This window comes from Meleagris gallopavo, chromosome 14, assembly GCF_000146605.3.
Source record: "Meleagris gallopavo isolate NT-WF06-2002-E0010 breed Aviagen turkey brand Nicholas breeding stock chromosome 14, Turkey_5.1, whole genome shotgun sequence".
Taxonomy (NCBI): domain Eukaryota; kingdom Metazoa; phylum Chordata; class Aves; order Galliformes; family Phasianidae; genus Meleagris; species Meleagris gallopavo.
Genome location: NC_015024.2, coordinates 5,541,192 through 5,564,247, shown reverse-complemented (window position 1 = coordinate 5,564,247; position 23,056 = coordinate 5,541,192). Strand labels below are relative to the sequence as shown.

At 37.5% G+C, this 23,056-nt stretch overlaps 1 long non-coding RNA gene across 2 annotated transcripts in view; it reads right to left on the bottom strand.

The window, feature by feature from the left end:
* Positions 1–2,617: 2,617 nt before the first annotated feature.
* The window catches only part of LOC109369915, a 67,495-nt gene continuing 47,056 nt past the window's right edge, over positions 2,618–23,056 (bottom strand). The window contains exons 2-3 of one of the 2 annotated variants that reach the window (XR_004161291.1): positions 15,883–16,021; positions 2,618–3,385 (exon numbers count right to left, since the gene is read on the bottom strand). This is a non-coding gene — a long non-coding RNA (uncharacterized LOC109369915). Of the gene's footprint in view, positions 3,386–4,849; positions 5,186–15,882; positions 16,022–23,056 lie in introns of those variants that run through there. The other variant, XR_002119574.2, reaches the window with a different exon arrangement.

The window sequence follows — 23,056 nt, the reverse complement described above, 5'->3', positions numbered from 1 at the left end:
TTATCTGGCATGGTATTTTTCAGCCCATCAAGAAACATGACAGAGGGACTTGTCAAATCTCTGAATTGCTGTGTCTTTTCAAAACAATGATTCTTCTCCATTCCAAAAAAGCACAGAGAAAGTAAAGATGAAAAACTATTTAAGTGGAAATTAAAACTGTAGTAAAGCAATTTCCTTTTGAAAACTTGACAATTGCTCAAGGCATTGGAACGAAGTGGCAAACCCTATTCACCAAAGTATTGGGATCACTAGCAAAACCAAAACAATGTTGCAGATCTGCATCTATGGAACAGCTGCCTGGCAAGTAAAGGCAACCCCTGTTCCATTAGTATCAAACACTGTTCAGGCGCTCATCAGCCCTGTTTTCACAAGTTTGAAAGTGCAGAATTCTCTCAAACCCCTTCACTAAAATCCACCAGTCCTTAGAGTGAAAGGCACTTTTTAGGTAGTAATGAGGCATTAGACCTTGATATAAAGCCTACCTATAAATACCCTGCCTTCCAATCTCCAAAGAAACCTGGGTGGACAGAGCTGTGACTCAGAGTGATAGTTTGTTCTGCCACCAAGAGATATGCTTTTTCTGCTCTTCCCACACCCACACATATACTTTCAAATGAGTCAGTGTAAGATCAGTAACCAAGCACCTATCTGGACTCTACTCTGACCACATCATTTGAGCAACCAACAAATCCTTATTCCCACTTTATCTAAATTAAAAAAAAAAAAAAAAGCCCTGGATTTCCTTCAGCATTCTCGTCCTTAGGAGAGCACACTTCAACAGCCAATACACTAAAGCAGAGGTCTGTTTAGCCTCAGGAAAGTGCATACAATACCTGACTGCCTCCCAACTTGCTCAATCTTGTACTGTTTTCCTCTGTGGTCATGAAATAAAATTAAAGATCAATTTAACTGCCTGGAAGAAACAAACCTATAAATAAGTAATCATAAAACCTAGAAGACAAGACAGGAAGAAACAAAATATAACAAGCAAGAATGGCGGCTGAAAATTTAATTCCAGGACTAAGTCAAAAAAACAGCAAAATTTCTGTTGAATAGCTCTGGTAAAGCAAATCATTTACACTTTTTCCTGGAAGCACTTGTAAGTCAGTCATACTTATGTCCTGAAAATGGCAGATTTGTGTATCTTAGACTATGGTTTCTTCAATTCTAGGAAACCAAGAAGTCTCTACCATGGAATGTTTACAGTCAGTGGTGTGTTAATGTTGGTGTGTGACACTTTCTGATATAGGCTTCCAGACAAACAGTATTTCATGAGTCAATGTCTACACACAACCAGCCTTTGTCCAAGAACTCTTGATAGAGGAATTTGCACAAACTCCATGAGAATATTTACAAAAACACGTGTGACTGCTGAAAGACATTCTTATTTAACCTGCTTTAAATCAGATCACAAAGTCATCCTAGAAAAGGTACAAAGGAACTGACCTGTAACTCAAGCTTTTCTGGGGAGAAGGCTGAATGGGGTATGCTTACATCATTTTTTTCAGTGCATATGAGAAAATATACATTGGGAAGTTAAAAACCCTGCTTCATTGAGCCAGTGACAATGTTCATATTAACTTCATTAGAAGCAGATTTCATTGTAATTAAACTAACATGGAAATCTTGCCCTGAATTCTGGTTATTAATAAACATCAAGAACAAACAAAGACAAAAAGGCAACTCATTGCTACCTGAGTGAAAATGCATAGTAGAACTCAAAGGCACCACATGCTTATCTTTCAGCATCACAGCAATCAGTCTCACCATCGATTAAGCAATATGTTCAAAGAGTGGAGAAGAGAGAAGTGATAATATTAAACAAATCTTATGCATAGCAATTTCTGTTCTCTAGTACTCAATGTTTATTTTAGAGATTTAATAACAGATTTATTAAATTTCAATTCTGAAGCTTCTGTAGCTTCATGGATAACTTATTAACCTTCTAGATAGAAAAAAAATGAACCTAAAAAAAGTCATTTCTTAATTGGCTGACTGCCTGCACTCCACGTTAAACTTGTACATAGAGACCCCGAAGTGTCTACACATTTTGGGTGGGGAATACTCTCTAGAGTACATATCCCAAAGGGTAAACATTTGTTGCTGTTTTTACAGCTTGCTGAGTGAGTTTTCTTCACTGCTGATTTTCAACATGAAAAAAAACAAAGAATAACTCAGAATAAGAAGTACCAAGGACAGAAACAACTTCTTTCCTTGGGGCAAAAACTCCTGACTCTGCTGAACACTATGTCTATGAAGCATCGATATTTTTCATGTTACATGCTTTGCTAATTCAAGAGAATTTTTTTTTTTTTAAGTCACTTCAAGTCACACCAAAAATTTTACAAGATAAATGTTTAAAAAACAGATGTTGGTTTTCTAACCCCAAAAGAAAAAAATAACACAAATAGATCAGATTTTTCCTCCTTAAGTGTATTGCACTGGGGGAAAAAAATGCACAATTTTTACTTATTTTAAAGCAAATCCAATATCCTTAGGTACTCAGAGAGGGCAAGGAGATGCAATATATTAAGGTTCCTTCAAGACTGTTTATACAAGTACTTGATTAGGGAAAAAAAAGAAAACCAAAACATAAAAGATGAATTTCTCTCGAAGTTTTTCACATGGTTTGTCTTTTCTCCTGCTGTTCTTGTCCTATCACTTACCAGAGCTCTGCTGCTAGTTGCAAAAATAACAAAAAGAAACATGAAACACAGCACCTTTCAGTTCCTACATTTGAACACCCTCAACTGATTCCAGAATTTTTTTTCATGCTAAACTCCTAAATCAGCACTAATACCACCTTATTCAACAGTATGTAGCCACTAGAAAAAATAGAAAAGTCGTGTGCTATCACCAAACTCTCTTTGCTGCAGATTGGAGAAAGGTCTCCGGAGAAAGGTATTCTTGTTCTGTGAAACAAAGAAATAATTACGTATAACAGAAAGAACCAAAATTATGCATCTAACACGAACCACCAAAACCAGCTTTTTATTTAGGATATATTGGGATGAACTTTTCACTTCTAGTTACTAGTTCTGAACAATTTGGTCAACATCTGAAAATTTATAAACAAATAGATATATAAGGATTCATCCATAGGTAATGCTACTATAAAATACTTCTCAAGTCATGCCTAGATTCTTATATTTGAAGAACATTGGGAGCCTATATTACTTCAGCATAGGAAATCTCCATTGTTCCCCAGGTGAAGCCAATGAAGAATAGGAGTCCTGGGAGACTTTTCTTCACTTGCAGCCCTGCTGGGTTTCTGCTGTATTGAAGATGGTCAGAAATGGTTTCATTTCTGAAAAACATGTTTTTCCTCTGTCCATCTGCTTCTTGCCCCATTTGAGACATGTTTCTCTCCTCATCTTCCTTGCCCCTGAAGATAATTACAATTTTTTTTTAAAAAACATTTTCTTCCCACTCCTTCACACCCTCAATACCCAGCCAGCCCTGTGTGTCACCCCAATAACTCTCCTGGGGATAGCAAATCAAACTGTACAAGGCTACTGAAGTACAGAAGAATGAGAATTTGAAGAACAGACCTATCTGTGCAAAATTGTAGTTTTACAATGGAACTTTAGTTTCTCTCATCTCAAACAACTTAATAAACTTTTTCCTAGAATATTTGTTCAAGTATCTATTTATGAAAGCAGAGGTGAGACTGAGGAGAGGCGGGAGAACTTCAAAGAGCTAAGCTACAGGTCTCTCAGATTTTTTGCAAAAAAACACCTGAGGAAATATGTCAAGTGGTGGGTGTTATGCAATGATTTTTCATTAATTTTAATTACTGTCATTCAATAGGATAGTGAGCATCCTTAGTCCTTTGCCTTCAAATTGCACTGGGACTTACGCCAAATCTCTTCTCCTTCATTGGTTCCCTCAAGCAATATTTAATAATGGAAGCGCTTTAACTTGTTTAAATAAGAAGCGTAAATGCCAAACACTTCTAAATGAGAAGGAACTTGTATCTTAAATGGCATATGAAGCCTTTATTCCTAATTCTATAAACTAAAAACATGGGCTATTTGGGATCAAAAAAAAGGCTTGATCAGGCTTGAGAAGAGAGTAGACAGAGCATCCTCACTTAAAGCAAAAAGTAAATACTGCATACTGACGGTGGAGGGGGAGGAAGAGGTCAAAAAAACCCTTGATAGTATCCTTTTATTTTGCATAAAACCATTACATTCTGCACTAGATACAAGTGACTTGAAAATAACAACCAACAAATAACAACCTACAAAAAAGCCTCCTGAAGCGTGCTCTCTCTTCTCTCCTAACACTTAGTTTTCTGGAAACTGAATTTAGGTAATTTAAATTCAACTTGAATTTAGAATCCAGCACTGTATATTGGAAGGACTCAGAAAGCACACAGAACTATTGCTACACAGACATCATCTTTCCTTCTCACAGAGCAATCACTATTGCAGTCACTTCAGGTGGATTTGATCCTGAACCTCCTTCAATTTTTGGCTGACTCAGAGCAGTGATATGAAGCCAAGCTCCACCCTGTACCACATGGGTCTAATATCCTGCAGCAAGGCCCCAGCTGCTCATCTTCTGAGATGGAAGAGAACAAACTCATTTCGTTTATTGACAGCATGGAATGGGAAGGTCTGTGTGCCACCTGCAATTAAACATTGGTCTGGGGAAAGCAATTAATGCTATCAGAGAGACCCTTCTGTTACTCAAATTGAAATCTGAATTGAACGTGTCTTTAGGTGAAATACCCCCCAAAGGCAGAACTTACATCACTTACAACACTCCTCCACCTCCAGTTTTACTGATAGCTTTATTTTCATTTTTTTAGGTAAAAAAAAAAAAAGGTATGAAAAACAGGTTGAAATGCATCTGAGATGAAATATCTATGTTTGGAAGGTTCAACTGTCCCATTACAAATAATCGGGTAACGTTATTTCAGAACAACAATTACATTAATTTCACTTAACGGCTCTGGAACTATACATTTTGATCATTCCAAAACTTTGGCTGGTGGCACTTCTTGGCTGAAATATTTACCACTTTTGATGTAAAGTCATAAGTCACTTACGCTAACTGAAAACTACTGAATCTGGCTGTGCCCTGTGTGTTGAAGAGCCCCTTGGGGATTCACTTGGTTCTGTTCACACCAGAATTTCCTCTCTGCTACTTGCTTCAGTTTTTCAGACCATGATCAGACCTAGGATTTTCAGCACCAAAGAGAAAACAGATAATAATATAGTCAGGAAATGGAAATTCTTATAGACCTTACCACAGAGCAAAGGAGCTCCATAAAGATCTATAGTGTCACACGATAGCAACATGTCTGAGAAGCAACGTATTAAACTACGAAATTTGCAATATACAGAACGAAATCAAGATGTTCCAGGAGATACAGGGAGAACAACAAAAAGTATCTTCTGTGCTCTCTTTGAGTCATATTCAATAATGCAGAAATTAATTTTCTGTAGAGTGGAAGTGCTTCACTATGCAAGTATTTCATATGAGTATATGATAGTGTAGTTTAAACTGCACAAGCTGGATCTGAAATGGTTCTGTATGCTTTATCTATTTAAAAAAGTATTGCAGAGGTAGCATAGAGAATATCATCAACTTCCCCTGTTTCCATGGTGTATTCTCTCTTTTTTATAACAGTTTCTACATAGATTCACAGATAAAATACAATTGAAATTTTTTTCATATCCTGCTTATCAACTTCCAAAATCCTTGCACTAATGATGAGCATGGAGCACTTTTATATCAAGTTGTGGTGTTTGTTTACGTTTGCATGACATATTAGAGCATAGCCTCCAAGAGACGTAACGAGGTCATTCCTTCACTGGTACTCTTTGTAGCTGCTTGGCACAGTGATTTAGACATGTGAAGAAACACATCTTTCAGCATCAGCAGATTTAAAAAATACAAACTCTGCTTTGAAAAAATGGGAAAATTGATCCTGCAGGGCTGTTTACTTCATCAAAAACTCCTCTAAGTGCTATCAGGGCACCTGCATGTTGCATAATTGCTATTTCTCTCTCAACCAAATGTCAGTGAAATTTGTAGTAGGTAAAGCTATAATCAGAGCGAGTGCTACAGCCAATTTTCACAAATCATATTTAAAGAAAGATAAACATTAGTTATCAAGATCTACTCCGGAGTCTACCTGCTGTCTTCCTTTATTACACACCCTCTTGTACTGGCATTACTTAAGAATCGTAGTTCATTTGAGCATACGAGTTCAGCTGGTACATACTATCCAAGTTTCCAACCAAATTTCCCTTGTGTTAAATTTTCTTACAAACTTTCACTAGAAATTATACAGAAAGACTCAGTCTTCCCTAGTATTTTTTGGAAGACATTTTTTTTTGCTTAAAGAAAATAATAATAATAACAAAACAACCTTTCTTCCTCCCATTGAAGCAGCAGTAGCTCAACATTTAATACCACCAGAGAGAAGGAATTTCTCAAGAGTCACATATTTATAAGGACATAAAAAAAAAAAAAATAGTTTTGAGATAGCTCTACACCTACAATCACAGATTCTAAGAGGCTTTAAAAGAGAATTAAGCATCACTAGTCCAAGTCTCAAAGTTAAAACAGTCTACTTCCTTGACCTTCATGAAGATAATAATCTATTTTTCTTGATCTCTAAACTGATCCTTCTCATTGTCAAAAGCTACAGTCTCCTTTCCTCAAGGCATAATCAAAAGCTAACCTGGCAGCAGTCATTCAACTAGGAATCTTCCCTTTGCACTAAATGGTAGATTTTCACAGCATGACTAAGCTTCTAGATTCACAGGCACAAGTGGAATGTTCTTTTCTCTTTTAGTCTGTCCACCATTTCTCAGATGTCTTTCTTTAGATGTCTTTTTTTATTATTATTATTATCGACATATAATGGAAACTAGAAGACCTAACTGAAGATAAATGTAATGAGATTTCATCAAGAATTTCTTCTATATGTTCCCCAAAGAACTATGAAAGCCTTAAAATTTTTCAAAAAGACTTCTCTTTCTTTTTGCCTCACATTAATACAGTTCCCCTGATCTCCTCTTTACCAATGGCTCTTTGAAAAGTCCACCAAACCCCAGGCTGAATGTTATGACCTATCTCATCAGTCATGGACTGTCTGGCTTTGGGCGCATCTTCAATTGAACATTGATAAGACACTGCCCAACAAAACGAGCCACTGCTTAACTCTTTTCATAATATAATGGTGAAATTGTAGAACAATTGCCAGAATGAACAAGTAAGGATGCTGAAGGGTATACAGTGGTAAATAGATATTTTTCATGTGACTGATCAGAGTGAAAACTATATTCCAGGTTATTGCATAGCCTGCAGCCATAAAATTGAATAGCAATTGTTTGAACTAGATTCAGCAATACCTACCACAATCCAATAATGAAAAAAGACCTGCGGTGTCTTGCATTTTTGGATTAAGATTGTCGAATGTTGTATTTTCAGAAGAGCAATAAAGACCTTCTACGTTGCTCATGAAGCACTTGCCAAAAGTTTAACCAGGTAGAACAGTTAGTCTGGTTAATAAAGAACTACTGCATTTGAAAAGCTAGGGCTAATTATACTTCTATATGGTACTAGGTATAAATCTAGTCTAATGTAAGGCTATCTTGAGTCAGTAGAGGACTTGTGCTGTCTATACTGGCTTGTACTCAAGTCTATTGTTTAGTCTGGGAAAAAAGCTTCAGAATTAACCTTTCTTCTCAGAGATGAGTTTTTGATCTGTTGCTGCTTTCCTGGAAGTAATTTTAAAACACAAGTCCTTCATACGTTTATGTGTTTTACACAAGAGACAGATAAAAAAAAGTACAGATCCACCTCAGAAGTTTTAGGAATGTCTATAGGAAGTCTGTGTGACTTTAAACATCTACTAAAGGTATACACAAAGTTGATTCCTCAGGAGTAGTTGATGCAGAAAAACACCTGATGCGGTCACTGCCTTCACAATCTGCTGTTAACACTAAAGCACAAGAACGTAAGCATACATGCCAACGCACATCAGCTTTATTATTTAGAGAAAGTAGAGTATACATTTATCATGGGCAGCACTGACACATCAAAGCATAGATTACATGCCATAGTAAGGCTACCCAAACTTAATTGCTTTGTGGTTAACATCAGTATTGTAAAAAAAATAAGAAATAAAAAATAAAAAAAGTTGTGGGCAGATCCTTGATGATTCAAACAAGAGTACGCAGCAGGCTCATGCATCAGAGGGAAAACAGCAAGGAGAATGAAAAAGAAAAAGGAGCGATTTAGATTGCTTTCCCTGCCTGTTCTGTGTAGGCCTTGTTTTGCTCCCAACTTTTTTTTGTTAAGACATTATCTACTAGTAAGAGCAAGTGCACAGTACAAGAAAGGCATTACAGTGTGACCATGGAGTAGTTGTAGTTAAACTCAAGCCTTCATAAGTAGTAGTACAGGAGCAAGGTAAAAAAAAAGTCTGAGCTCCTGTATCATGCTGAGATGTTGCTTAGAATTAACAGTCACTGGTCAGAACATGTGCAGAACCTGCTCTGTAGAAAAACAAGAGAGCAACAAAATAAAACAAAAATCCCAGAAAACACAAAAGACGTACAAGGTTCATACCTCTCCAGTCACTACGAACAGCATGTATCCAGAAACCAGGAAGAGAACTCAAATGGAGAATCAACTATTTTCTGAGCATATCACTTCCGAAAGGAGAGGAGTTATACAATCAGAACTTTTGATGTAACTAGAATAGAAAGCTCCTCAGAACTAGATACCATAAAAAACTGGAAAAACACTACTACAGCACTGAATAACTCAAGACCTCCACTGTGTGGATGTAAGGGTTGAAATTCCATTAACACTTGGGTTTCCCACAGCCAAGGATACATAAGGATGGAGTAAGCTGCAACCCTTTCTAATCCAAAACAATATCTGACACTGAAAACCCATTCTTTGGAACGCAGAGCTCAGAGAGGAAAATCACCTGAAAGATTCATTTGCTCCACTACCACCACCATCAAAACACAGACTGGTTACACACCACAGGAAGAAATCAATGTATTATGTAGTATGTATTTTTGTGATAAATGAAAAGAGCAGAAAATGTTTTGTGAGAATATTTATAACTGTTTTTCATTATTGTGTATTTATAGTTCAGTCTAGAGTCTAAATTTAGATTTATCTGAATTTAGGCTGATAAAACTGTGGCATCTGTAAATGTACCAGATCTGACATTAACAGGGAACGCCTAACATCTGTGTGTGCCAATTATTTTTGAAAAAATGTTGTTAGGAATTAATATGCATGGCTGTTTTCAAAAGAAAACAGGGGTTTCCAAATCTATCATTTTATTGCTACTTGCACATAACCTGCAGCAGGGCTCAATCTGCAGCATAAAATAAAGTAAGGAAATAAATGAGATGATAACAACAGAATGAAGGATGTGGCTGGATGCTCTCCTTCTTTACATGTAATGCACCTGAGCATCACCTCATGTACACAATACAACATCATACCTGAACCAGAATCCCACGTAATGTTTTAACTCTTTGCTGTGGCTCCCAAGATGCGGCAATAACTTATATTACTATCTGTAGTATATTTGAAATGCTTCAAGAAAGTCTCATTACATTACACTTAATCTATATAAAATAGATAAATGACATATCTTAATTTCTAAAAGTCGATTAAATCATGAGATGAATTAGACAAGCTTAGGTATGCAAAGCCTTGGTAGCCAGGGCCATAAATGTTTTCTCTGAAGTACAGGACTGACATGTCTGGTAGGCACAAGCTGCAGGTATACAGTTTGGCTGTGATTGTTTTCATACACATGTCTAATAAAATAGGGTTAGGACGGCTGATAATGAAACATGGGACTTGAAATATATTTTTGGCTGTTGAATACATATTACTTAGTCATCCAATAACATGTGTTTTTGTAGAAAACCATTATGATTATCAGAATATTTTTTGCAATGGCCAAGGAACATTTTACAAACTGGTTACCTCCCTGAATTTATTCATAAAAACTTTGTAAGTGCGCCAGAATGATCTTATCCACTCTGCTAAGAGCTGCCTGTGTTTTCACTAGCTGATGTCTCTTTTCCCAGTGAGTTCTGTCTACTGGCAACTATTGAGTCAAAGCTTCAGAGGAATGTCACCCCAGTCCTTTGCATGCAATTAGCTACAGACACTGGTGTCTGAAGTCACCGTATGTATGAAGTCAACCTCCTACAAATATCCTAGGTTTTGACATTTGTCTATGTGAATTACAAGAGAAGGAAGAATGAAAGAACTCTTGCTTTCTATTTTCAGGAGCTGGTTTTAGTCAGCTCTATTTACAGAAAAATTGATGGAAAATACTGACTTGAAATGTAATTTCTGAACTCAGTGCTCTACTGTGAGAATCTCATTCGGGATAACTGTATTTTTTCTTTCCAATTTCATTAGCTCTCTCTTAATTGCAAACACTGAGCCAAAGCTGTGCTGTTTACATCATTGCTTAAGAGCAGCGTTCACCTTAGAGCTCACATAATAGTAACAACATTAGGAAAGAGATCTCCAAGGGAAAACACCCTTTTGATTGCAGCAGGAGCTGTGGGGAAGCTGATGAGCAGATGAAGAAGGCTGAGAAGGAAACACATTGAAGATGATATGGCTGAGGAGAGAAAAAAAAAAGGTTCCCATTCCTTTAGCACATTTGGATTTGCAATCATATCTCACTATTTGTAGGAAGCTAAAGAACTACACGCCCTGCTGTAAGTAGGGACACGAAACTCCCAGTGACACTGCATCAGAACACATTTGTCAACAGAAACGAGCCTTTCCTAAGGAGAGAAGCAAGAGGTTAGTGCTAAAGGATGGCTGCAGGCTAGAAACAGGGCTAGAGTATGGAGCAGTGGGCTATCTTACAACTCCATTATACTGGTGTCTTTAGGAAACAAAGCAAGAGCAGCACTCTTGACACCCCTGCCTAGTTTTTAAACAGACAGACTCCTACCCAGTCTGGGAACACGCAGATCGGGAGCAGCATCATCCCAGTGGCAGCAGAAGGGAAACTCCTACAATCTCCCCAGATGTCTGCTGGGGAAAGCCAGCCCTGGCAGAATCCCACAGAGAAAGCGCCTTGCAGGGCTTACACACAGGACTGCATCCCACAGCCCCACTGGGGACATGTCTATCCTAAAGTAGAAAGGCAGTAAACTGAATAGAACCTGGGGTTGGATCCAGCTGGCTTGCATTCACTCACAGCTCTGTGACTGACTGATCTCACAGAAAGGTTTGCTGCCACATGGCTACTCCATCGGAAAGCTTCATACAATGGTATTCACCTTTGCAGCTCAGTTGCGGGGCGTAGTTTCATAATTTGCACTGGAATTTTCACATTAAAAGGGCTATTAGTACGTCGGCTACAATATTCCGTTTACATCTGGTTGTGAAGTGAGATAGGGAAAAGTGAAAAAAAAGTGTTAATCAAGTGCTAATCTTGCCGTTAATTATTTTAACTGCCTTCACTTTGGATTTCTGTGTATGTTTCTTTTACTTTCCTCCCCTAAATGGGAGTAAAACGTACAAAAGGGCAGGTATTTCCTCCTTCCTGGTCCTACCCCACAATAAATAATTGGGCCATACCACATGCCTGGGAGTTTCATAATGGGAATTGGAAATGGAATTAAAAAAAGGAAATTGCCAGAAATGAAGCAATTTCCTGGGTGTAAACAGTGCTTGTAATTTTGAAGAACACATTTAACATGAAAACATATTTTGTTCTGTCAAGCCAGTGTGATGATTTGTTGCTAGATCTTATTTAGCTGAGAACGTTAACAAATAACCTCATTATGATCACTGATGACATAAAAGACCAAGGGCTGAACTCTGGAGTCCTAATTTGGGCAAAACTCCAGAACTTCAGTGATACTTTTGTCTGAGTAATCACATTAGGATCTGGTCTTGGCAAGTTCCAGCTCTAATGGATAACACTACACTCTGGACTAAGTAATCAAAAATCTGGTAACACACTTTAAAAACAAAAACAAAAACACAAGCTGAGATTCTTGGAGCCAAAACCCATTGACTTCCAACAAACAAAACTTACTGCAGAGTACTACAACACCATTTAGACAGCTCAGTGGCTGTGCTAGGTATTTCCTAGGATTGCAAATGCACGGCTTCAATAGGCACTATGCACTTGCCTCATCCAGCTTCTGTGAAAGTAATGCTCTGGCTGAATCATGTAAAAACAGGCAGCACCCTGCTGCTGTATCAACGACCTTCAAGAGCTCCTGTTCCCACGGGAGCTTCAAAAGTCTCTAAGTAGAGCTGCATGCTAGTGAGCAGGCCACACATGTCATTCACTGTGTCTCCAGTTACCCAAACTCACTTGGAAATCTATTCCCAAGTTGTTCTGGAAATAGAAATTTAGGCTTCTACTCATGTAAACTTCTTTAATTTCTCTCATTCTTATTGTACATGTGTATTTTTTAGAAAACTTTTTATTATCTATTTTTTTTTATTTAATTTAGAAATTCTTTGAAGACTTTAGGTTGAATTTAAAGGTATTCAATTCCATTTGCCCTTTGCCCCTCTAATGCATCAACATCAAAAACTATCCAAGAACATATACACAGCAAAGTTTCAATGAATTTCACTACCACAGACTGATGTATCACTGAGGCATAGTATATAGTTATTTGGCTATCACTGCACAAAAACTAAATTATATTTCAGCAGTCCTGGATGTACTAGAGGTAAGAAAAATCATTCATCCAAGAATAATCAACTTTTGGAAATCATTCACTGCTGCTATAACTGAGCACAATGCACCAGCAATTAGTTGTGCATCGTTGCTTTCAAATTGCACAAAGCTGACTGCAATGGGGGGTGGTGACATTTGTTAAACTAGCTTTTGTATGAAGTAAGAGATCACCTGGAGGAGGAATATTACTGGAATTTATGTTTCAGGTCATATCTGGGAATTTACATTTCAGTTGCAGAATGTCTCCTCTTGGCTTTCACAACTAATGATGTCATAGATCAAAGATACGGAATATCTGAGAAAGCCCTGCTGGAGACATACAATGAATAATTCAACATTTGTGGACAAGTTCCTACTCTCATTTGTACACGGATTAATAAAATCTGATTTCATTGAATTCAAAAGGAGATTTTATTCTGGTGTGAAGGCTGTCTGAATGAGACAGATAAACTGCAAACATGGATTTACTGCCTTCACGTCAGGTGTCAGGCCCATATTTAGTACACTCAAATGAAATACCGTAAAACTATCTTCTACAGTCCATGAAGAGAGAGAAAGAGGCACTTTGAGCAGAAAGAGCATGGCAAACTACACCAAAGACCAACCTACAATCTTAGCTCGAGAATTACAGTGCAATATTAGATGATCATATCAGATTAATTCATCACATACACATGAACACATAGATCAGAACAGTAATGAAATGCCTGTATTTGGATGAAGTACTCATGAGAATGCTGTGATTTTCTTTTCTGGGAGTATTTTGCAATGGCAAAAAATGGCAGGAGAAAATAAGCCTGGTAATTTTTTATATTAGGCTTTTATGTATGCCTAGAAAACAAACAAACATACTTAGAAAAAATCAGTGAAGAAGTAGATATTAAAGGCTCAGTTACAGCCACTGCAGTTGGATTACATCTGGCACTCTCCAGAGAGCGTACACAATCTCCATGCCTGGATGTACATGTCAGTCTTTATTGCCAAATTCATTAACCACTGTGTTCTACTACATTTGGATTCAATCCCATCAGAAAGTTTTCAGTTGATCCCCTTTGCATGTTTTCCCAGTTAGATTTGTCTCATGAGAAGGGAGAAAAGAGCCAGCAGAACCTAAAAAACTACTGGATGAAAACAGTCTCTAGCAATGGGTCTTGCTTGCTGACACATGCAATCAGAATGCAGTTATCTTCAAATATCAGAAATTGAATTAGTTGTTTCATATAATCCTAAAGCAATTTTTGGTTATGCTTTTTAAAAGAGAGGGACTCCTACGACTCTTCTTCTTTGTATGGGGAACAGGCATATGCAAACACTAAATAACTTCATCAGTCTGGCAGGTGTACCTTTTACACTGACATGTTTGGACTGCTAAAACCAGTATGCATAAATGAAGTCAATATGACCATTTTAGATAACAGAGGAAATCAAACTGGGACATGATGGACCCAAATACCTCGGCTTTTTTATGTTGTAAAACTGGAAGCCTCTTATAACTAGGTTTACAATACTTAGATAAAGACAGACTTCAGAGATTTTTAACACAATTCAAATGCAATGTAATTATAATTCATGTAATTCCTTTGTTTTTATTAAATAAAAATGTGGGAGCAAATTAATAAATATTAACAAATGGCAATATTTTCTGCTTAAACCCTGGAGTGCATATTTAATATTCAGATTTCTGTCTCCTCTAAAATTAATAAGAACAACTGGAAATTAAATATGAAATAATTGAACTGTTTGTAAAAATACACAGGCTTGATACAAAAACACCTTCTACTCAGGCTAAAAAATGAAAAATAAAGTACATGGTTATTCTCCCAGCCTCAAGTGATTTGTGGCTCAAGGTTTCACAAGCTCAGATTCAAATTCAGATCAAATGTTTGGGAAGTAGTTTTGCTCATTCTGACTCCTGAGCTGACTCATCCTGTCCTGACTCACTTTACCCTGGAAGGTTAATCTGCGAAAGGCTCTTATCAGGCCTGTTTCTGGAAAACAATACATTCTCTCTCTTACAGACCTCTGATAGCATCAATAAAACAGCAGCTCCAAGGGAATTGCCATCTGTTACTTTGAAGTTCAGGATGTCTTCACAGCTCTTGCATAAGATTTTGTGAAAGAAGTTGAAAATCATTCCTATTTCTATGATCAAATGACTCTTCTCTCTAAATCCTCCGGTAGATTTCTTTTGGTCTCTATATCAAGTGCACTTTTCAAACCTCTGGTGATATAACTCAGTGGTTTCTCTGTCAGTTTACATCTGCACAGATTCTATTCACTGCATCCAGGGCCCTCCTCCCTGCCTTCTCTCACTTTTTCTAACACGATCTTCTCTCTGTATCTTTCATTTTCTGTATCCTCCTGTTCTTGTCTTTACTTTTTTTATCCTTCTGTTTATCCTGGAGACAACCTTCCCCGTTTCTAAGCCACAGTGAATTTTAAGTTCTTATTCAAATCCTTCCTTCAAACACTCTCCTTCGCTCAAGTTGTCTAAGAACACTTTACTGCAACTCCCACAACCTTCAAATGATCTTGATCTTTCATTTGCTGTTTCGTATGTTGCTTTAAAAATGGCCCGTCCCTCCATCCTAGGAAATTCCTACGTATCCCTTTGCATTACTGTGCAAAAGCCATTTCACTGACACTATACAAATGAGTAATACATTTGGTAAGTTAAAAGAAAAGCCTGAAATTACTGCAGAACATTCGGTAGAAGCAGTAAATAAGGAACAATTAATACTATTATCATTTACAGTAAGAATATATACACTATCCACAAGTCTGGCAGTTCAAAGGAGAGCTAAGAACTATATCAGTAGGCTGTTTTGTCTTGAATAATTAGTTTTATACAAGAACATTGATCAAAGGCAATGGTAGCAAGTTTACTGAAGTGTTCATCATGTACAAAGACCCTGGAAAATTGCTCAGACCTGAACTCAGCTCAGCCAAAATCAGGTAAGCCATAAATAATCAGAGTTAAAGATGAACTGTCAGATCTGAACAAAGGAATTCCACACACAGGAAAGAATGGCTACAGTCTCAACAGCAATGGATGTTTTTAATTAGGACCCTCGCCGGACTTAAGAACTTCAGTACGCAAAATAGTGAAGGAGTCATCGTCATACATGCTCCGAACAGCCACTTACCTTGCGGCTGCAGCAACTAATAGATGTGATGTAGAAAACAAAGTAGTCTGGCTTCCTCATTTCATTAATCAAAATCCATAATTTTGGAGGGAGAAAGAGCAGGTCATTCGTGTGAATGCTGTCCGATGCCAAAAAGAACCTACAATGACAGAAATGCAAGCTTTCTTAATATCATAAAGTTAAACGAAAATGAAGTGAAATATCAGAAGTTGTGGGGAGAAGTTCATAATATTTTGTTGAAAACAGAGAAAACAATTCAGGCTTTCTGGAAGAAGTTCTTTCCTTCTCATCCTGCTGAAGCATGGGACAAGATTAGTGAATATTTATCTTCTGTATTTTTTGCACATCTACAATTAGAAAACAAAAGGTTATCCCAAGGGGAAATAAACATAATATGTTTTCCATGGAATCTTCTATATTTGTGAACAATCTGTCACAATATGCCTTTCTGTTTTTCGGAATTGCTGGCAGAAGATTCATTGAGGACAGTTTGTGATACCAGTTCATGTTCTTCAGACACGCTCGGTACGGAAGTGAATGGAAAGCACTAATTCGTTTAAGTGAGCAACTGTCAGAGGCCAGTGACTTTTGACCCTCACTGATCAGGCTGAAAGTAAAGAGACTACATACCTCTGCCAACCTTTTGAGTCACTCTGAATTATGTTCAGTACTGCACTGTTTTAACCCTGTAGAATAGCTGATTTAATGTTGACGTAACAGCTTATAGTACATACTTTTCATAGTCCGAATTAAATTAATTAAATCCTAATTAAAGTAGTTTTCCAAGTCCATAAGACACATTTCCAATCTAAACTAAACCAAAATGTCCATTAGTTCAACATGCACCTGCTGAAATCACTGGAAATACATTAAGTCATTATTTCTTTTCTGGGAATTGGGGAGGGAACCACAGAAGTTAACATCAAAATTGTTCTCTAAAAAATGTTTTTTTTCCTCGTGATTAGCATAAGGAAAAATAAATTAAAGGACCAACTAGAAAACTAGTTATTGCTTGAATTACCTACTAGTCCCTAGTAATAGTTACATTAACAACAGTAATCTTTCCCTTTCCATAAATGGAGCAAATGGTAGCATTAGTCCTCTTGCTCTTTCATGCCGCCAATCAACATATTAGGTAATGTTTGTCACTAAGAAAAAGTTACACTTTTTCATTCTTTGTTAAAGTTCAAATTCAAGACAAAACTCCAAGGAACTGAATTTGACCTTGAACTGATTCCAAATATTTGGCTTGTGCACTCCTAGTTGAAAGAAAAATCAGGGATCCTGGCTCAGGGGTGAAATGGAAGCCTTGTTTGAACTATAAAATTAGAGCAGCTTGAGAAAAATGATCGCATAGTATAGGAACATAAATTAAAAGTAAATCATGAAAACAATGAAGTTTAAAAAAAATCACTTTCCGTTAAAAGTCAATTATTTTGCTAGAAGGTCAAATATATTTTCAGTAATAACATTGTTCACCAGTAGACCATGAAGACCTGTGCATGTCTGAAATACGTAGATCTTTTAATACGTGCAGCAGAAACTGAATGTTGGAACCGTGTCAAACAGCCTCTGCAAAATTACAATGCAAGTTTGACCACATGAAGTAATCAAAGTCTCAGTTTATTAAAATGTGTTATTTATGACTTACAGAAAATATTTCTTGTCCGCAAAAGAAAAATGAGTTAAGAATTAACCCTTTTTAATTTTAAAAGTTTCTTTTTTACATTAAATTTACAAATAATTTTATTCACAAAGCAGACAAAACAGAGATGCCAAGTCTCCCACATTGCCATCAACTGGATTCACTCTCTAACTAATAAATCTTCTGATGCACATAGTCTTTTTACAGAACCATGGCACCCTACCCTGCTGGCTAGGGTTACTGACATTCTCTCTGTAATGATTCCCTTGGCTGCTGGCACTGTATGACACCGTACCATATCTATAACTGAGCAAACAGTGATTTGCAGGGTTGCTTTAAAATGGTTAATGGTTGTCTTAGACCAACGCTCCTCAAGATCTTTTGTCAAAAGTAAGATAAAGTACATAGAGTTCTCCTGGATCAACTTAGTCAGCATGAATACTGCTTTTCTCAACAGCAACAGCAACAACAACAAACAGTAAAGAACAAAAACCAAAAAAAATCAGGCTTTCATATTCTTTAATTTTTATTTTTAGGGTCGAGTCCTTCTGTTTACAACTATATCTTAGTCAAAAAAACTAAGGACAAGTATAACACCCTTCAGTCCTGATGCCCCCTAAATCTGTACAGTTGCAAAAGCAGCATTTTGAAAAGCTTGGTCTCATCTCACCTGACATGGAAAACTCATGGCCAAAATTTGCCTCTCCAAACACTTAGCAGTAAACACTACCATGGCAGCTTACGCTTCCAGCCTGAAGGCAAAACCGGGCTTGCTAGATATACATCTCAGTCTCCAATGGCTGCTTGATTAATACAGACAGGAGAAATTGAGCAAAAAGTCAGTGCTTGATATGCCTCTGCAGTCTTGGACTCTAATCCTACAGGGAGCCTTACTGCATGGCAATACTGCCTGATTGAGGAAGATGTGCACTACTCACACATGGACACACTCTCACCTTCAGCTTTTCAGAAAAAGTGGAGAAATATATTTTTACGCGAAAAAATAACGTAGAAAAAAAAACAGATTTATACTTGAACATAATTTACAGTGCAAATCATTACAGTCCAAGATCTCCTTACTGGGGTTTCCTAATAAGGACTGCTTGGTTCAATGGGAGATATTCATTGCACTCCACATTCGTATATTTAATACACAGAAACCAAAGGAATAATTCTAACTATGGAAAGTAAGCATTAACTTGCGTTGCAATAAAATGAAGTTTTAAACAATTTTTCTGTTCTTGCCCATGCTGACTAATAAGTATTAGAAAAGGGAATGGCTAGATTCAAGCAGGGTTAAAAAGGCACACAGATGGCCTTTACTAGACCTAGCACAGCAGGATCAATGTGGCATTGCCAGTGGTATGAAAGAACAAGGCTCTGAGCCTCCACTCATAGTTGTACGTAGTTTTTAAAGAGTGTCTCAAGTCAGCGTTGAATTCAACTAGTTTGGTTGTATTAAAGGGTTACATAAAAGTATACAGGCAAGGAAATAGCTTCAATATAGTGATCTTGTTGTTGTTAGAATACAGGAAGATGCTTTTAACAAAAACTTTGTATTGCAGCTGTTCAGTGAGGTTTTTGGGGTTCTGTTTTTATTTCAAAGGCACAATATTGAAATGATAGTGGGTTTAACGCTTTCCAAATGCTTTCAAGTCTGAATACTTCAGACCTGATGTAAGTCTTCCCTTAGGGATTTAATGCATTTAATTATCTCTGAAGTTTTATCCATCATAATAGCTAAGTGAAATCATTGCTCTTGGATAGAACAAAGAGAAGCCAAATATATAAATCAATATTTGATTTTTTAAAGTTATTTACCAGAGCAACACACGACAATCATTGAAGCCGTAAAAGAATTCCTAATAATTATTTTTAGAAAAAGATAACAAAAGGACATTTTTGAATAATGCTAATTCTTTCAGAGAGGCAGAAATACACTCAAGCAGCAAAGTGGGAGAGAGCAAGAGAGAGAGATGAATAATGATTACATTTAATTACTCTTGCATTCATTCCAACCACAGGATCAGGTAGGACTTGAAAGGCTGTAGCTTATATGAAAGTGATTCTAAAGTTGCCCCAACCACAAAAGACTTTCATAATAATCCAAAGTAGCCAGTGTTTCATGAGTATTGCTCCACTAAAAACTTCATTCTCATCATTTTCTCTGTGGTTGCTTACTAACACAGTCTCTGAAGTTCTGAAAGAACACGGGCAGACTGATCATTTTCTACTTCTACTCCTTCAACCAGTCATAGCCCTCCATCACCAAGGTGCTCAGAACTACAGATCCCGATGTAATCAATCTGAAACTAGATTCATAATCGTCTTTTATCAAAGGTGTGACTTTTCTAATCATTTCCCTCTACAAGTATGGAGTAAGAGGCTGGAGGAAATGAGTTCTTTCCCAGAACTTCAGTGCAGCCTCCTACACCTCCTGCTCTCCAAACCCAAACTCTGGTCTCTCTTAAAGCCCAGTCCAGGCTTCCATATCTTCTGCTTCTCCAGTTGTACTTGTCCCCGTCCTGTGAAGTACATTCATCTGTAGTCTCATCCTTCATTGCCTGGACATCAGGAATCTTGTAGACTTTAACTGTGATCTGTGTGGGTGACTGCCCCTACTTCAAAGGCAAAGACCCTAGCTGCACCCCGCTTCCACTTTCCCCTGATAAATGACCCGTGTATCCCTATCCTTGTCTCTACCTTACAAGACTTCTTGTGACCCCCTGACCTCTATATGACCTGATATAACCTGTCACCTCCGGACACATCAGATAAGATCAAATGAGCACTGAACTGGAATTTGCAGTTTGTAATTTTGCCACTTCTGCCTTACGTGTAAAGATAACTTGATTAAGCCACTGCATTTTTGCATTCCAATTTAACACAAATATTATATCATTTCTCATTAAGCAGTAGACTGCTGCAAGTGCACTTCTATAACATTTTAATCTAACCTGTAAACTGTAAATCCATGTGGCATTTGGGTACTGAGGCTGTGGAACACGTCACTTTACCTTCTAAAACTTTGTTTTGCATTACGTGCATTTTCTATCATATTACTAAATATGTAGATTGCAAGGAGTACAATTTGAATCATTTCTCAGGCAGGCATAAGAAACTGGGTTAATTCTCAAGTACATTAATCAATGGTTTACCTCTTGGCATTAATTCCTCATTCTCTCCCACTGAGTGGTGGTGCTTGGAGCGAGCTGTCACTGGCTGCCAGCTGTACTGCCACTGAGGCTGAGAGCTGGCAGAGCAGTTAGGAAAGGAACTATTATATTAGCATTTCATGCTGACATGCCATTATTGGAGTCAGTACTGGCATAAAAGTGACTGACAAAATGGAGAACGAAGACATGAATTCTGCTTTAATGTGGCATCTTTTCTACAATACCTGCAAATAGATGCATTTTCCCTCCACAATTTGAGATGCTCACAGATTAGGAGGGCCACACCCTGCTTAGAGAGAGAAAGGCAATGCCACTCCTCCTATAAGCAAATTCAAAGCATTTCCTTGGATTTATGAGCTCCGTGTTTCCTGACCCATGTAGTTTTTGCCCATGTAAGGTATGATCTGGACCTCATCTCCTGTTCCATTGCAAAACATGCAAAGGCAAACGTGTTATTGCAGAAATACAGTATGAGATATTCAATAGATAGCGAGATATCAGCAATTGTTATTTCATTCTACTCCATATTATTGCCCACAACTGTGAAATAGCTACTTTTTAAAAGGAGATCGGTACAGAATTCCGAATTTACAAATAAGAAAACCAAAAGAGAACAACTTGCCCAAATTCCCAAAGGGAACCAGAGCTCCTCAGGGAATAGAATCCAGGGGTCCATGTCACAGAATCACTGTTTGATGTCATGCATTTGGTAAATATCATGGACAACATCAAGTGGTAAACTATCTACTTCAGATATGCATTTTTTTTGTGAAACATCCTGATAAGCAGACTTGTTATTTGCTGTGAAAAAGATACAGTGATAGACAATGAGACTGTGCTACACACAGTGGATCAGTTGATCAGTTCCAAATGAAGAGGCCCAACTGAGGTAAAATAATTATCCCAACAAGATTGTTAGAATGTGAGTTACTGGGCTGGACTTTTTGTTTGTTTGTTTGTTTGTTTAATCTCGTTTGTTTGAAGGTAACCCTGCAGCAATTAGATACCAATCACGTCACCACCACAAAGTTATAAACAGGAAGGAAGATACAGTCCAACACTGCACCCAGGTTTCTCTAATCCCTTTTTCCTTTCAGGCAAATTCCAGGCTATTCCCACCTGCCTGCTGTACCCTCGCCGATCAATTATCCTGTTGAACTGAAAGTGAACCTGCTGCAAAGGGTTAAGGTGGCTGCACTCTTGTAGTCAGTTGCATTGAAAACAAGTTTATAAACAGTACCAGAAAAGAGAAATAATACAGATGTCCTCCTTAGAAAAGTTCTAACATAGACTGTTTGTTTCTTCTCATTGAGGAAAAGGATCATAATGTAATTAAGTGTAAAAATTATGATAGCTCTAGAAAGGATGAAGGTTTTCTGTAAGACTACCACTTTAACAGGCCTTAAAAGTATGCAGAAGTGTGCCATGAACACAACAGCTTTCTGGGGCATCAGCTCATTTCTTTAGAGTATTTAGGAGAAGACAAAGGCCAATGGAAGTCTGAAGCTCCTTTTGCTACGCTTAAGGAGGGATATTGAGGGCAAAGGAGAGGAGAAATTTTCAAGACTGAGTTTTGGCTGTCCCAGTGCAGAATCACAAGCACTAAGTGGACAGGACAGTGGTCACACTTTGGAAAGCATTCTCTACTTGCCTGCTTTGTTGAAGGTGTCAGTGCCACTTACTGGTAAAATAATGGCTATGCTAGGACGACTATATTCTGCAAACAGCATCCTGCCTTACCAAACTCACTGAATATCCTTTAGAACATAAATATTTTCTGTTACTAACAACCTGGACTAATCTTGAACTGAGTGTCTATTTTTATATGAGACTCATTCTTCTGGAAAAGCCTGCAATATACAGGTTAGGACGCTGAATAATTCATGCCGTTCAAAGTTTTGCATCTTGTGTTTTGCATTCAGACTCTCTCCTCTGATTTAAATTTAACAGTTTATTCTCTCACTCCCCATCTTCCAGAAGAAGAATAAATTTTTTGCTTTCCAGAAAAAGATAACATTTTATTTTTACTGCAGTGCTTTGTTTTCAAGAATTCTGTCACTGGAATTTGTGAGAATTATCTTGATCTGGAAAAGATTCCCCCTTCCTTCATTCATACCTCGGGCACGTACTAACAAGACAAGGTATTTAATGAATGTCAGAGAACAAATCTCAGCAGCATGCTGATAGAGTACTGACATACAGTGGTGACATGCGTTATCTTCCGGGCCAGACTGATGCACCATATGATTATGTATGCCATCCTGTACCAACTCAGCTTGAACTGGAGACAATGGCAACAGAAGATGTTAACACTCATGATCTCATGAGAAAATGAACCTGCCATTTCACAACC